This window comes from Cebus imitator, unplaced genomic scaffold (assembly GCF_001604975.1).
Source record: "Cebus imitator isolate Cc_AM_T3 unplaced genomic scaffold, Cebus_imitator-1.0 Scaffold357, whole genome shotgun sequence".
Classification (NCBI taxonomy): Eukaryota; Metazoa; Chordata; class Mammalia; order Primates; family Cebidae; genus Cebus; species Cebus imitator.
Window position 1 is genome coordinate 1,190,460 of NW_016107672.1, and position 18,176 is coordinate 1,208,635.

Here is an 18,176-nt window from a genome sequence, read left to right on the forward strand (position 1 = left end):
GTTGTAAATAAACAAAGTGAAGAAAATAGATGAAAAATGATTGTTTCTCATCTAGCTGCTAAAATCTGTAATATTCATGCCATCAGAACCAAATTTGTGGAGCTGCACAGAAAGCAAGTGAGGAGAGGGAATGTGGTTTATCTGGTGAGTGTTTGGAGATTGAAGGAATTATTTAACTGAATTTCTAGTAAAGCTGTCATATTCCAAAGGACTCAAGACCTAGTTTAAAAGCCCAGACAATCAAATGATTGCATATGTACTTTGTTTTATAAGTGAAAGGCAGGCAGGTTGAAGGGCTGTTGCCATTTAAGGCAGCTTTTCCAAAGTCGGTTGAGTATAAGAAAAATAATTGAATGAATTTTTTTAATGGAAATAAACTCTACATAACTAATTTTACTTGAAATGATTGACATTTCAATGTCTTTGGTATTTATCAGATTATTTAGAAGCCAAAATATATCTTGGTAATTCCAATTTAATTGCACATTATGAAATAAAGCAATTGGATGCATCATTGTGTCTCAAGTCATAAAATTTTCAACACCATTGTTTTCCTTTTAATAGGATTTGAAACTTCAGTGTTGGCAATTCCCTCAGTTTATGTTTTGTTTGGCCTCAACTCACACTAACGTTGTGTGAAATACTTAAAGTATTGTGTTCTTTTTAATAGAAAAATATGTTTGTTTTTAGCGATAGCAAGATTAAGAAGATTTTAATGTGTTAATCTTGATACTATTATCAATATTATATTCTTTAATTTTATTCACAATTATAAATACCTTATTTTATTTACTTAATTACTCAACTGCAGTCTGCATTTCACAAACTTATCCCGTCTTCGAATATCTTTTGTTGGCTTTTTTTTCAAAGAACAAAATATATATTCAACCTGTGACCTTCCTCTTTTCCATACTTTCATAAATTTAGGACATCTTTATTAACAAATATTCAACCTGTGACCTTCCTCTTTTCCATACTTTCATAAATTTAGGACATCTTTATTAACAAACTACATTGATAATATGCATTTTTTTCTCGGATTATCATAAAAATGAGTTTCTTACCTTCCACCTTCCCTTATTTTAAGTTCTAGATCCATGAAATGCTGCATTTAGTCTTTTTTCAAGTAACTAATTGAACCTTTTAAAAACTTGCAAGGATATTAAAAAATAATTACTAATTAAAGGGCCCCTACTGTAGATTGGATCCATTCACTTTCTTCACAAGGGTGAGCCTTGTAAATCATTAATAAGATTTTAATATAGAATATGTTTCTGTTCAAACACCCAGAAATCTGTAGTCCATAATGAAAACAACAATAATATTTTCCACGTATTTTTTAAAAGTCTTTGTGTTCAAATAACTTACAAATTTGTGCCAATCTTTGCACATTTTTTTTTAATTAACCAGGGTTAAATCAAATGAGTTTTACTTTCACTTTCTGAAGGACATTCATAAACCACTTGTATTCTCTTTAAAATCAGCAAGGAATGTAATTAACACCTTTGACTCTGTATTTTTTTATTTTTATTTTTTTTGCCCTAGTCTGAGACTTTGTCAACCTGGCCTCACAGGTGCTTTATTTTGTTCTCTAAAACTGTTGAGAAGAAGGTGTTATCCTTCATCTTCATTATAAATAAATAATAGATAAACAAATAATTCTTTAGAAATGTGAAGAGAAATGTTATTTGTAGCTTCTCTCAGAAGCCCCCTCTTCAAAATTCTATCAAATTCTGCAAAAAACCATGAAACTTAATTGAGTATTGTGTTGTTCAGGTTTTATTTTTTTTTTAATTTGTTATTTGTTCTTCCATAGGTTTTAGTCCATTTGAGCTGTTTTAATAAAATACCATAAACTGGGTAGCTTATAAACAACATTTATTTTTCACAGTTCTGGAGCCTGGGAAGTCTAAGATCAAGGCATAGGCAAATGTGATGTTTGGTGAGACTTCACTTTCCGGTTCAAACAAGACATCTTTTCATTGTATCCTCACATGATTGAAGAGGGGAACAAGCTCTTTTGACTGTCTTTTATAAGGGCAGTAATCCCACTCTTGAGGGCTCTGCCCTCATGATTTAATCATTCCCAAAGGCCCCAACTTCTAAATTCCATCACCTTGGGAATTAGGATTTCAACATATAAATTTTGAAGGCGCACATATATTCGGATCATAGCAAGGTCAAAATAAGTGCCAACTATCTTCTTTGTTTATTACAACATTTTAGGAAGATAGGGAAAAGCTGAAGGATTCTCTTAGATTACCAGACCTTTTACCAATTATGTAGATTTGCCAGGATTAGAACCCATAGCTCTTTCCAAGACAAGATAATCATTGTTTTGAGCAATTGTAAAAATGTTCTTGACCTTTATCTTTATAAACAATACTATGGGCATTAAAAAATTCTTCTAAATTGTGAGAAAATGACAAAATGAATTCTGTGAGTGAAATGGCAAAAATAATTAGGTAATACAACGGAACCAATATTATCTAAGACAAACAATTGCGATCAGAATAATTTTAACCTTGACTAAGAAAATGGAGCCATTTTAAAAGAAGAATTTAATGAGTTTCTAAGGCAATTTTGGTTTATAACTTTATTTTAGTGAACAGTTCTATGCTTTAAAAGCAAACAGCTGTGCAAACTAAAGTTGAAGATCTGTATATTTCCATGTCTAAATACTTGATTCCTTTCTCTGTTTCTTTATTTTAATGCTAGTTTTTAATCCACTGCATCCCTTTGTTTGTTACAGTTAGCCTCGTGAGACCAGTGGAATAAACATCAAAATGTGTTTTTCATTTTCCCCCAACTACAATTTTCATTGTTTTCCTCCCTACATTTTAATTTTATTCTTAGTCCTCAAAAAAAGGAACAATAATACCAGATGGCACAAGTCTGATGCCATTCTCTGCTTCTTCTTCTTTTTTTTTTTTTTTTTTTTGAGACGGAGTTTCGCTCCTTACCCAGGCTGGAGTGCAATGGCGCGATCTCAGCTCACCGCAACCTCCGCCTCTCAGGCAATTCTCCTGTCTCAGCCTCCTGAGTAGCTGGGATTACAGGCACGCACCACCATGCCCAGCTAATTTTTTGTATTTTTTAGTAGAGACGGGGTTTCACCACGTTGACCAGGATGGTCTCGATCTCTTGACCTCGTGATCCATCCGCCTCGGCCTCCCAAAGTGCTGGGATTACAGGCGTGAGCCACCGCGCCCGGCCCCATTCTCTGCTTCTTTATGTAAAGTCAGGTGGTTGGTAATGTAAGTCATTCATGCTGGAGATGACATGGATCTCCACAGATAGGGAAGCCCTAGGCAAGTTTTTATAAAGTAGGAGAGTTAGTCTTTGATTTTCTTCTACTTTTGATAATGGCAGCTCCTTCTTTTAGAAGTTTAGGAGTTGTAAACAAGTTTTACAGGAGTTCTCCTACAGTATTCTTTCAAGGTGTTAACTGATAATTAAGATGCTAGGCACTACTAAGGTTTGGCTATTAATGGAGTTCATTTAGAATCCATTGTCTATAGACTGCTGGATGGGAGCCTAAATCACTAGGAGTGGACAAGACCACACCCATACAGTGAATCCTTAGGGAGGATGGAATCAACTTGCATTCCCAGTTATGAAATATAGTATAAATTCCTTCATGGAGCCCTTGCCACAGTAAAGCAATCTATGAATGAAAACTTCCTCCAATAAATGAAACATGTTAGGAATTTTGAGTTTCCTGAAGTTTACGGGATTTTTCGTAGTGATAGAATAACTATTCAGCCCTGTTATTCATTGCCTAGAGAGTGGAGTGCAGAAGTTTTGGTGATAAAACTAGATGCATTTACAGATCAGAAAAACTAATAGTTCTAATGTGGGTTATTAATATTACATATACATAAAAAATTATCTTTTTGCTTTTTGTACCAATAGTAGCCAATTTTACCCTAATTACAATTTGTATTACTGCAATCTAAACCATATCTTACTACCATCTAATATTTATGATCCTATTTTCATCTTCGTTTGAAGCTTAGGTGTTAAAATTTCACTTTTAACTTTTAACATTGAAAAATTATTAAGGATAAAATAGCATTAGTGTAAGATAATAAAAATTCTTGGTCAATCCCACTATGATATCAAAATATAACCATGTCAGCTTAGATTATTATCTATTTTGCTCTTACAGATATTTAGAAATGGAATCAAACTTACAGATAAATGAGGTACAGACCTACTTTGGAAGTGTTATTCAGAACAATCCCTGCTGCAATGGCTGCTATGAGAAAAGCTACAGATCAAATGTAAAAAGCAAGGGCCAAGCAGAATTCCAGAACGCAGTCCTGGAATTAAGCCAGAAGCAGGCTTTAATCAAGCCAGAAAAAAGCACCTAAAAACCCAGTCATGGACAGGGATAGTCCAGAGTGTGCAATGAACTAAATCTATAAGAGAGAATCAAATCTAAGAAGGAAAGAGATATGTGTACATCCTGCCTTTCTTAGACTTGGAAGGGGATTTGATTGCCAAAGAACCAAAAGGGCCCCATGGAGCAGATTTACTTATGCTTTGGCTGCAGAGGATGATCTCTACAGAGTGGGTAATAGGGAGGCGGCTGTATAGCTGGGCTGGGCTTCAAATGACTCTCAATGACTTAATAATTCAAGTCTTTCTGTCCTAGTAGCAGTCTCCTTTGCTGTTTGTGGCTACATTGTGTGCTGGGCAGTAAGTGTCTTAGTGAGAAACAGAATGGAAAGTATGTGGTAACCAGAGGAAGATAATACAGTGTGCTACTTACAAAGATTGGAAAGAGGCTTTCCAGGTGCAAATCCTGACACCATTCCTTGATTAATTTTGTGATCTGGGGACAAATCACTCTGTCTATATAAAGCTTGGATTTTCTCATCTGTATTATGAAGCTATTAGCAGCACCAACCTTACAAGATTCTTTTGAGAATGAAATAAGCATGTCCATGTGTGACCATTTAACTTGCAGCTCCATGTGTGTTAAATGCTCATTGTTATTAGAGAAAGCCTTCTGGAATTCTCAGATGAAAAGAATCAGTCTAGTAAATAGAAATGTTATAGTCTACCACTCCTTTTTTTTTTCCTCATGCACATCTTCCATAATAAAAGGAAAGGGCAAAGAAGTAAACAGGAGTAGTTATATTGCTAAAGCAATCATTCTCAAGCACAGAGTTAGTATGTCTGAATAAATGCCTTCTGAAAAGAAGAGATTAAAATGCTACTTTAAGGTAGGAGTAACAATTGGCAATTTTGTGTTGACACATAAGCAGCTCATGTGACTAATCTGAGAGAGACAAGATGAAAAGTGTGAGCAGTATAAGAATATGTGGTTAGTAGGAGGGCCACCTTTCTAAAGGGATGAAACCATTTATATTTGTTTCACTTTAGGCTGAGAAGTCCCTAAAGCAGAAGCAGATACATCAACTGTCTTGCTCACTTGCACTTCTTATTTCTGTATTACAGATGAGTTGATTAGGCCAAAGCAATGACTAAGGAAGATATCATATCAAGCCTGGATGACTGCTATCGGTTGGTGGAGGAACCTAGAGCACTGTTCTTACACTGTGTCTGCTTCTGCCTCCAATCATGGAAACAGTGTCATGATTTATTAGTCATGTTTGCCGGGCAGAAAAGCAAAAATACCTGCAAACTTATCAGCAAAATAGCATCCTTGTCACTATATGCATATATGCAAATATTAGCTAATTGAGTTATTTATGAAGAGCTGGTTACTTCAGGTGAAAAAAATAAGATATATTCCCTATGATAGCTCATGTGAAAAAACAGAAATGATAACCATGCATTCTTCTTTGACTATGGGAATATGTATTATAATAAGGATACTGGACACAGAGCTTGGTGCGTATTAATTGCTCAGCCAATGTTAGGTCCATGCTATTCCCCCCACAAAAGGATCTCCAGGGTCACAGAGAGCCTTCCAACATGAGCAGCCAGAGGCTGTTTCTGACCAGTGACCTGCCCAAGACTCAGTTGGCCCAGGAGAGGCTCAGGGTCATAAGAGGTAACATTTCTAGGGATGCACCACAGCTGTATTTTCTCCCTTTCCAAACATCCCATTTAGATGGGAAAAGGTAGAAAAGCATAATAGCATCTGGCCAGTATGTGGCAGCAGTTAAATTGGTATGCATTTTTCTTTTTAGAATGACCAGAATAGCTCGTTAGTACCAATGAGAAATTTTGATGAATCATGTAACAACAGAATAGGAAGACTTGTTTATCAGCATGCTCTTCAGGGTGAGTGTGCAAGAAGGGTTTAAAGCAAGGGTGTCCAGACTTTTGTCTTCCCTCTGCCACATTGGGAGAATAATTATCTTGGGCCACATATAAAATACACTAACATTAACGGTAGCTGATGAGCAAAAAAAAAAAAAAAAAAAAAAGAAGAAAAAGGAAAAGGAAAAAAATGCCAAAAAATTGTAGGACTAAAATGAAGAATGTTTACAAATTGGTGTTGGCTCACATTCAAAAACATTCTGGGCCACATGCAGTCCATGGGTCATGTGTTGGACAAGCTTGATTTAAAGAATAGTGAGGCTACTGCCACATTTCTCAGACATGTTCCAGTAGGAGTAGATGGCTGTGAACTGTCTTCTAGAGTTGTTGAGAATGTATCTCCTGAACTTCTGTTCTTCATCTCTCTCCAAGGGCAAATTTGTACTTTTCACTCTAGTCACACTAGCAATGTTTTTATTTCCCTGAATGAGACATGTTCTTTCATGCCCCCCTACTATTGAAAGTGATGTTCTAGAGGTAGAAGAGTAATTAAGTGCAAGGCCTTTACTGCAGTGAGGAGAATGAGGAATAATTAAGAGGCAGAGTTGCTCAGCCCAATGGATGAACGCAATTTGAGGGAAACATAGAGTAAGGCAGCAGATGTCATTGCAAAAGGTGGAGAAGGTGGCAGAACTGACATGTCTGTGGATATTTGAGGAAGGAGATAAAATTAATCTCCTACTCCCAAACTATGAAAAGTAACAATAAAAAGTTTTGGTCAAGTTTAGTCATTCAAAGCTCTCTGCTATTGCCCAAAGATACTTGTTCCTTTCTCTGGAATGATCATTCCTTCTTTTTATCTCTAACAATTCCTACTCATTATTTTTGAGTCACAACCTTTATGAAACCTCCATAAACTGCACTCCTAAAGTATGTTTGGCTGTTCCCTCCTCTCTTATTCGTAATGTCTTGGTCAGGCATCGATGCAACGTTTGTATGAATATGTCCTCTAAAGAGCTGTGAGGGCCTTGGGGCAGAAACTAAACCTTATCCTTTTTAGTACCACCTCCTTTTACCAGCACAATACCTGGCATCAATGTAGGGCTCCTCATGTAATGTTTGAAATGATGAAAAATTATAATGTATTTTATGCCATTTGTGAGATGCGAAACTCATTTAATTCACTAAATCTTCTTCAATTTAGGTTATACCAGTTGGCTTGGGTTTTGCTATCTCTCCTTTTTTCCCAGTCTTTTGGAAGAACTATTTTTTGGAAGGAGAGGAAGCTATCCCTTCCATTCTCTCTACCTTGTTTCATTCCTTCATCTCTTGCTCCCTTCCTTTCACCTTCTTCCCCCCCTTCTTTCATCTTTCCCTTTCTTTTTTTTCTTCAATGAGTCTATCCGTTTCCATAATGCGTCAGGCATTGTACTAAGCATAGAAAAGAGAAGCATGCAAGATACCATCTTTGCCTTCAAGAAGATAATATTTTAGTTAGAATGAAGTAAGCATGCAAATATGGGTTCTCTGCTGGGGACAAGATAGAGTAAGCTGTTGGATCATATTAGACAGATGCAGAGGGATTCTAGGGAAGACTTCTTAAAGGGGATGATGATTGAAGTTTTGAAGACAGAATAAAAGCCACCAGGCAACAAAAGGCTGACAAAGATAACATAGCTAGACGGAACACCACTTTCAATGGTAGGGGGCATGAGAGAACATGTTTCATTTAGGGAAATAAAAACATTACTGGTGTGACCAGAGTGCAAAGTACAAGTTTGCCCTTGGAGAGAGATGAAGAAGAGTTCAGGAGATACATTCTCAAGGACGTTTTGTACTAGTGACTGTATCTGCCCTTCATCGAGAATGCTGTAAGGAATTGCTTAAAGATTTTAGGCTTGAGACAGACATAGTTAATATCTGAATGACCGAAGAGCACTTTGGCTGCTAGATGAATATGAAATGGAAAAGCAGGAGATTCGTATCAGGGAGACCAGTTAGGAGATTCCCTCCTATCCCCTCTGGCACCCCGTAGCTGTGGGTATCTCTTCATGTTTCAGAGATTGGATTGTAGTCATCCGGTAACTGAGGTTTTCTTATTCTCAGCCCCCTTTCATGTCCTGTAATTCTCATGGAACAGAGGACAAGCTTCCTTAAATGTCACACTATGACTTCATGCTAAGAACAAAATTCATTATTTTCTCCCACTCTCAGACTTCTCTGCTTTGTAAGTCTTCATCTCCTTCTGCAGCATGAAGGATTTGGGGTGTACTAATTAATATCTTCACTGATTCACTTCCCTCTTCCTTTATGAAAGTCAGTCCAGATCTTACTGATTCTTTCATTAGACTCCTGCTCTTCCTCTAGTTTACAACCATTATCATGTTTCTACCCAGGTGCATCAGACTTGTGGCACTAGGCAGGATGTTTCCAAATAAAACAGAGCACACATTTTGATTCCCAATTGCACTGCAATTTGATGGCCATAGCCACTTAGCTGGTTTCACATATCTTAGTCCTGTCCCTTCATTCAGTTCTACACAAAGGGTATGAGTCATCCTCTACACAAAGGGTATGTTTTGATCATCTCTTTCCTTCTCTGAACCCTGCAGGATCTCTGAGTTTCTGCTTACGTCAAATCAAAACTGATATGAGTCACTCTTTATCTAAGTGTCCTCCACTTTCATCATAGCCTAATTGTTCTCTCTGCTTAATTCAAGCTGTCTGGCTCCTTGTTCAGGCACACATATGTGGTCTCACTTCCCCAGGGTATCTGCAGAGCCTGCTGCCCACTTGGCATGTTTCTGCTCCTATCTGCAGTGCCAGTCTCCTTGCTGTTTTCTTTGGGGACCAGCACAATATTTGCAACTCCATGAGTGACTTTCCACCTCTGTACTTGTTCATCTCCATCATTTCAGTAAATCTCTCCCTCCTACCTTGCTCTATCTTTACATGCTTCCACTGAGCACTTTTATTAATTCATGATGTATGCATTCGTTTATTCATATACTCAACAAATGCTTATAAGGTTTTTAATGAGACTGGCTGTGGCAACAAACTGGGGATACAGTTGTGACTATCTGAGTAATGCCCTACCAGGAAGGAACTTACAGTTTAGTGTAGGAGACAGCTACTAAAACATGAACACAAGATTGTGATAACCACAAAAGCAATGATTATTACAAAGAAAAGTAAAAAGTGCAGAGACTTTAACAAGGAATCTGTTTTAACTGAGCAGAGCCTGGAAGACTATTTTGAGGATGTAGCAAAGGATGAATAGAATGTAATCACTTGAAGAGTTAGGAAAAGAGTTTTGCTGACTGGGAAAGAGCAAGTACAAAGTCCCTGAAGTAGGAATGGGAATAGTCAAAGGACTCTGAGGGACCTGGGTTACTTCAGTACAGGTGACGGAAGAACTTCACGCTCAGGTAGGCCATTCATGATTATATGGGTCATGATGTGCTTATCACCTGCACACCAGCCCCATATCACAGACCATTCAAAGTCCAGCATCTTCAGTATCCGGATCAGTGTTTTCCAGTCTTCCGTGATGATAACAATCACTTGGGACACCTGTTAAAATTCAGCTTCCCAGTGTCTTTTCTTGAAAATTCTGGTGCAGTGGGACCATGGTAGGGCCCTGAAATTTTTAATTTTAAAAATGGATGTTTTAAAAATTTTATTCATTTTTTTGGAATTTATTGACTTATATAATATTTGGATAATTCTGAACTGATATAAATACCAACAAATGGCAATACGTACAATAGAATTCCCTAAATTCCCACATTTTGTCTTTGTTAAAACCAATAATTATAAGCTGGTGTGCATATTAACCTGTCTTTGAATGTTGATTACATAAATCTTTGCTTATGCCCCAATTTGACCATACAGCAATGAATCTCAACTCTGACTTATGGTCACAATTTCTCCCTCTACCCCAAGACTCTGGGATTATAGCCTGGGCATCTGTTGCTTTTAAAAACTTCCAGGCTAACCTTGATCCTCAGCCAGGACTGCCAATCACAGCTCTTGAATGTTTGTGAAATGTTTCCCTTTGCTGCTCTCTTAGTGCCTACTCTCAGTCCTTCAGATAGAGTCGGTTCAGGAATTTGGTTGAGCAACTGACTCACCCTCACTCCCTGCAGAATGATCATGTACTTGTAAAGCACATGCAATCAATTATGTCCACCTCTGCACTCTTAGTAAAGACTGTCCCTAGAAACACAAGTGCAGAAACTGTCCTGTCACTGACAGGGCAATGTGCCATCCAGTGGCAGTGATCTGAAAACCCAAGCTTCTGATTCTTTTACTGAAGAAATATATACGTTTGTTCCCGTCTCAACAACTTCTTTTTTTTTTTTTTTTAGAAAAAAGAGTACCGAAATTTTAGTGCCTTTCATATAAATAGCAAGAGTTTAGTAGTTTATCAAGAAACCTTGACAAAAGGTACAATGTGTTCACTATATTTTATGAAATACAAAAAGTTAGAAAAAGGGAGGAAGACATGTATCATCTGTTAGTTCATGGCTGAAAATGATCCTATTAATTGTAGCAGTTTAGGGCAGTCAGACCTAGTACTGGACCCAGTTAACTGTCATCACCCACAGGAAAAAGGTCAGAACAGAAAGAACATGGTTCCTTCAGGACCAGGCCATGGTCACAACAACCAAGCAAGTGAGGACAACTGGAGGTCAACAAATTTGCAAAGAGAAGCTATGGGATCTAAGGGTCTGTGATAGTCAGAGATCCATGGGTACAGAAAGGCAGTAGGTGCCACACACACAATTCATGTGACAGGATCTAAAGTGCTGAGCTGCACAAAGGAGAAAACACAACTCTTTTCTAACTCTGTTCCAGTGGTTTGGAGCACTAGTCAAGTTATAGCAGGAAAGTAATCAAAAAAGTGACTGACTATGGAATAAGACAGATTCATGTTACCGTAGTTAAGACCCAACTTGCAGGAGCCAGTTCAAAAGGCCAAAATTAAGATTACAATTTACTTATTTTACAAATCGCAAGTGTTTATGCATTAATACCCAGAGTAATTTGATGCTGGTCCTGGTGTTTTGGACTTGTGTCCTCTGAATTTCTCTTGCTCAGATGAAGGATTATATTTCTAAGCTGGGAGTGGACATCAGAGCATGTGTTTGATGGTCAATGGCTTTGCTGTGGGAAAAGATATATATATGTCGGCTGGAATGAAAAGAATGGCTGCAAAAAGATAGGATGAGTTTTTGAAATTTGTTTGCCATTTTGAAACTCTTTCTAACTTCTCAATGTGGTCTCGATCTCTTGACCTTGTGATCCACCTGCCTTGGCCTCCCAAAGTGCTGGGATTACAGGTGTGAGCCACCGTGCCCAGCCTGATTTCCTATTTTTGATTTGCCCCAGAAAGCATCACCTTCTCTTGTCAGGAACAGGGACTGCCTGTTTCTCGTAAATGCCCCATATTTTTCTAACTTAGGGCTTTTGATCAAGTAGTTGTCTTCACCTAGAACGTCCTCCCCATCTTCATAAGTTCAAATTCTAGTTCTTTTCTGAGTCCTAGCTTTTATCCTCCCATCCATAAATATATTTCTCTTGCCAATTCCCACAACAACTTTCTATCAGTTTTCTCCTACTTTTACATGCAATGCATTATTGAAAACAATTTGGAAAATCAATGGTACTAGAAGTCAGAAAACAGCATTAAACGTTTAATTCCCAATATGCCAATTATATTATAAATGGCAAAATTTAAATAAATATCTACTTCACTCTTTAGTACATGATGACCTTGATAGTATTTTCCAACCATTCTTTTCTTTTATTTAACAGTTAAGTATTTGGTTTATTGTATTAATTTTCTAAGACAGTTTATTTTATAGATGTGTAAGCTATAATTGAAATATTTTTGCATGCGTGACAATGTCTTTTTTCAATTTCATTGAATGTGAGATGAATGCTTCTTAATTTTAGTTTCTTCTTATGTATTTTACCACTTGCATAAAACAGTAAGTCAAAATGCAGTTGAACATTTTAGTAAGTACACAAGTAGACATTGCTATACAAACAAAGATGGACTACTGCTGAATTGGACCATTGACTAGCATGTGTTAGCTGCAAATACTAGCTAAATTCTTTACCCTTTCTCTTCAAGCCTGAATTCAGCCATTATAATGTAGAAGAGACAATGTATAACTTATGAAAGAATAGATCACAAAGAGGATAAACATAATAATCAAAAGCTTTCTCTTTGTGCTTTATAATACATTGTTTTGAAAAGATGTTTAGGACTGATGTTTAGGCGGTATACCATGGCACTCTCTGACTGGTTGGTTCCCATGTACTCCTAATTATTTTGTATCCCCCTCTCAATACATTTATTATCTCCCTTGCTAGGTTGTGAATTCCTTGTATCCATCTTAGCACCTAGCACAGTGACTTGTGGGAAACAATCCCACTTGCATTCCCATAGCATTTAATTATTTTCCAAATATTTTCAGGAACATGATCTTCTCCTAAGTTAACAACAGCCCAGAGATTGATACAGGGGCCCAGCTATGCTGGATGTCTACAGGGTGCAGGCAGAGTACGTGGTTTTAATTGAAAAATGAAGGAACAGAAGCATAGAAACAGGTGACATGCCCATATTTATAAATTAATAAGGGTCAAGCTAGGGCATAAATTAAAAATTTTAAGTTCTTTGTACCAGTGTGTTTTAATAATAATGTACTGGATGCCTGTGTGAAATATAAGTAGTCCTTGTTACCTGTCCATAGTTAACAACTCTTCCCAAGGTATTTGGTACCATGTGGGCTTATGTCTCCCACAATGCTCAGGGCTCTGAGTCCATTCAGAAACATGAGTCACTGGTCGAGAGGCCTGATGCCAGTGTCTTCTTTTTCATACTAAAAGGAAGCAGGAGGAATTATGACACCAGTAGGGAAGTAGGTTGCAAAGAGTAAAGGAAAATTACAGTTTAGATGTTAATATGTATACATATATAAATTTCTAATGGGAAACAATTAAGGTTTTTCACTAAAGAAAAAGAGCTGCAACTACATCATTTTGGATTAAATGGTGGGAATTTAGCATAAACAAAGTGAAACGAGGAGATAAGAAATCTAACACTTTTTTTTGAAGGGGGTTGTCATTACAGCTTACTGTTTTAAAAAGCTCTAAGACTGTGTAACATTGCTCATACATAGAGATTTTTTTTTTTTTTGTCATTCTGGTTCTTTATCTATAAAAAAGTTTAATCTCCTTTTTGAGAAGAGAACAATCATCTCTAACCTCATTGGGTAACTACTAAGTGATTTAAGGATCTCCTAACTGTTTGCCTTTCTGTGTATCAACGTTGAGGAGGGCCCATGAAAACTGATGCTAATATAAGTCTTAATAGAGGACAAAAGCTCTTGGATGCATTAAATTCCTCCTCATGAAAATTTATACCTAAGAACATGAACACTCTCTGATAAATTAATTTTCTCCAAAATCTGGAACTATTCCAAGATACATGTTTTTGAGCCAGTGTTTTACTCAAAGAGTATTTACCCTGACTTATCCCAGTAAATATTTATCAATCTTCTTATCAAATATGTGTTGATATATTTTGCTTACAGTAATATGTAAGTGAAGGATAAATGCAGCTATCTAAAAGATACAAAGATTGGCCTTTGATAATTGGGTTATATCAGATGCAAATACTCTTTCTGAACATTTCTTCTTCTTTAGTCAAACACTTTAGACCAAAAATAAGTTTTTATTTTGAACTACTATCAGTGAAGATAGAGTAACAGGCAATCCTAAGATGGGGACATTCTAGCATTTGAAAAGTAAATCTGCAGTTAAGGAACTTGAAAAATACTTATGAGAAACTATTTTAGATTTTCAAAAGGCAAGAATTGGCTACTACAGACCCAGTGGGAATAATTCTGACCAAATATATGAGTATACAAAGAACACATCCTTCTTAGGAATAATTGAAATTCATTGTAAAGTTTGGTAACAATAATGACTTGAAAATTTCTGAGTTTGTTTATCTCCTGGTAGAGAATTCACTCCTCATACATCTGGCATAAGATTGCTCCATTTCCGCACAAGAAAAATGCTTTCTTTTCCCCTTGGTAGTCTTCAGTGTGAGTTCCGCTTAACTGATGCCAAATAGATCACATCATAGAAGAATATTTGATTTACAGAACTCTAATGGTTTTCTCTCTTATCTTTTCTTTCCTGTCTTGTAGGAGACAGGTTGTAAATAATGGTTCTCAGCGCTGCTTTCATCATGAAAGACTAAAGAATCATTATTGGCTCATTTTATAGGAAGGAAATACTTCCATAGGATAGCATGCCTGTAATAACTTTGGAAATATTCAGTGTCTTTGAAGAGCTGGCTTAGGATACAAAGAAACTTAAAAATAAAAGACATAATGGCCTAATCAGAAAATACTCAATTTTTGCCATAAAGTATATCAAATATGTAGACATAGTACACATTGACCTGCTTCTTTTGTTTTTTGTTGCCTGTAACTTATTAATAAAAGTCTGTACAGAACAGCTATCCTAAAATGTTTAAATGTATTTAGCTCAATTTAAGATGCATTTGGTTTGAAATAGGATATATGGCATGTAAGGGAAAACTGAGACAGGAACAGAAATATTTATAATTAAAACATATCAAAATTATAACATACACATTGATCTCATTGATTTTAAAGTAATTCGCTCAGCATAGTATGTATTATCTTAACATTAATTTATGGGTTTTTGCTGATTGAGTGAAATTCAGCTTAAAATAAATCACCAGTGTCTACCCTGACAGCAATAGTAAAAAGAAAAAAAGAGGACCAAAAGCTCAGCAGTTTTTCTTCCACATATCTCTAGATTCTGTAATATTTGTGCTGTGTCTGGCTCAGCTAGTGTAAGTGTGGCACTGTACTGTTTGTCACCCAACAATCTGTGATTAATTTTCAGAATGACCCTTTCTACTTTTCTTCATATGTTATTTGCCAAAACCAATATTAAAACCACATTTGCTTCATCTTTCCTATGTTTGAGTATTCACATACTCAGGAGTTCACTGGGGGAGTCCAACAAATAATTTGAAGAGAAATGAACAAGTGGTCCTGGGGCAGGGTTTATGGGAAATGGGTGGAGGAAAGTGGTTGGGTGGGGATTTAGTTGCAGTTTGTCCTAGATTCTTCTAGGTCTTTAGCTTTATCACATATTAGCAGAATATAATATAATTTTAGAGCTGAAATTATTCATTGTGTTGATTTTCTTGACACATCAGCAGAGTGTTAGCTTTTGTGTTTTAATAATAAATTGTCACATTTTCAATGATTTCCAAGGACTATTTGGGAATAATTATCTTGTTTCTAGGATCCAAAAAAAGGTAATACAGAAAATGTGCAGAAAGGGGTCACTCTATTGTGACACTTGGTTCAGTTATTAATGGATTTAATCTTTTAGTCAGCAAATACATGATGTATGCCCACTGCTATATAAGAATAGCTTTGAAAATACTTTAATTTTTAAAAAGTCTGTTTCTTTTTTTAGAGATGAATTTTATTTATAGAAGCAATTTTATTTGCTTTTCCTATTTTTAAAGTCTGAAAATTTTATTATGATAAATATATTTTTATATAGAAAATCTGAAAATATGCAGAAATCTATGAAGGCAAAAATGAAAATGAATTAAAACTCCACAAATAGAGATTATTGTCTATTCTTACAGATTTGTATTTTGAAAAATATATACACATGTATTTGTTCACTCACTCATCAAATATTTATTGTTTATCTATTATGAGGCAGATACTACCATGCTGAATATCTACTCTGTTGAATGAAAATGTTTTTCCCTTAATAAGGTTTGCAAGTTGGAAACACAGATGATCAAAAAGTAAACAAACATATATTTAGCATTACTACTTGTGATGCTAACATAAAAGAAACAAACAAAAAAGGTGCCATGATTGAGAATAACAGGGGTATGAGACTAATTTAGCTAGTATGGTTGAGAAAGGTGTTACAGGGGAAGTAACAAAGCTGAGGACTGGAAGCAAAGACAATAGCCATGGGATTAGCAGGAAAAACATTTCAGGTGACAGAAACAACCCATGACCTAGTTATATAAAGAAATGTGAATGCTTGCCTTTGGTTCTGTTATGCCTAGTAATAGCTATTTGATTTCCTAGACTTGATCTTCCGAATGTGTTGCTGGTAACTTGCTAACAGGCTGGCAGGTAGCTGATGGTGCTAATAGTGTTTCAGTCACTTAACCTGATTTCAGTTTACCTGAAATATGTTAATGTTAAATATACCTACTTTCACAAAAATGAACATCAACATAATTCAGAAAACATTGCCAAGATGATATAAGATCAAATCCTAAAGTTTGAGGAGAAGACATGTTCTGAAATCACTGTAGCTCTTTACTTCAGCTGTTACTGTGAATGCTCACAATATAAAAACTGCATTTTTCAATATATTAAAGCCAGATTCAACAGATTCTAAGGTACAAATGGAAATATCTTCTTATTCTTAAATTTGTACAGGACGATGTGTACTAAAGGATAATAGGCTTTCTCAAAAGCTGAAAACCGTACTTTTTTGTGAAGTAAATTGAGGTAGGGAGACTAGTTCCAGCTTTTTCCTTGTCTTTTATACATAAAGAGACATGGTATATCCAGTAGGTACCAGCAGTCTGCATTCCTCTTTAAAATTAACTCAGAAAGGAGCAAACACTTCATGTTTCATCCTAGATAAATCTCACAGTACTCCTCATTTCATAAGAAACTGCACCTTAAAGATGTAAGGCCTACAAGGAAGGAAAGGGAAGAAAGGCAACTTGTTTAACCAGGATTCACTGAAAGCCTGGAGAGGATCCCTCATGTGACAAAAGTGTAAGTGATCTACATTCGCACAGCAGGTTCCTATGATTTTAGCCAGGGGTGGTCTCCCCAAACCTTTCAGGCCGTAAGACTAACATAGGCAGCTGCCTGAAGATAGTGCAATGGCATTGCTCCGAAGAGGGAGCTCAGGCTGAGTTCCACACATCCCAGAGTCCTGAGCAGCTGAAGCACAGAAACCATTGTAAGAACTGAGCTTTCATCAAACTGCCTCCTCTGGGACCCAACCTCCCCTGAATCTCCACATCCCTGGAGCCCCATTAACATTCTTCACCCACAGCTACTGCAACAGGGCTCATGCAGGAGCCGTTGGAAGTGAACTTACCCCCTCAGCAGAGGGACAGCCATGCATTTTTACAGGTCCTGAGGACAAATTTCAAGTTTCTGTGGGGCTGAGGTGCAAGTAAAGTGCAGGCCGCATGGCTGCTCCCACTAAAAAAAAACTCTGCCCTTCCTAGTAGCACTGGTAGCAGGGCCACAGCACAGCCACTGCTGCTTCCACCAGCAGCCTGGGGATAGCTTTATGCCGGCCTGCCACAGCTAGTGCCTGCCTGCAGGCATCACCTGGAATCCTGAAGTCAGGTCTGCCTGGCCTGGCTCTGCACCCCACAATAGCAGAACCAGAGCCCTGAGGATGGCCCAGTCAAGTCCACCACCATTGGCACCCGAAAACTCATCCCAAGGTCTGAGATCAGATTCTTATAACCTGTGTGTATCCACAACTGACACCGACACACACATGCCACCCACAGAATTGGGACTGGCCCACCTAGCTTGTTGCTGCCACTGACAACACTAGAGCAGACTGTTTGGGCCGCAGAGGATTATCCTACCATTACTACTGTTCCCAGACCTAACTGAGAGTCAGGCTTCTATTTCCTGTGGCCTGATAATAAGATGCAGATGAACTGGGGAGGAAGAGAGTTTTTATTTCTGTTACTGGTTACAGGGAAAGGGCCTGGAAATTATCACAAGACAAACTCAAAATTACCAAGTTTTCTGCAGCTTATATGCCTTCTAAGCTATATGTCTATGTGT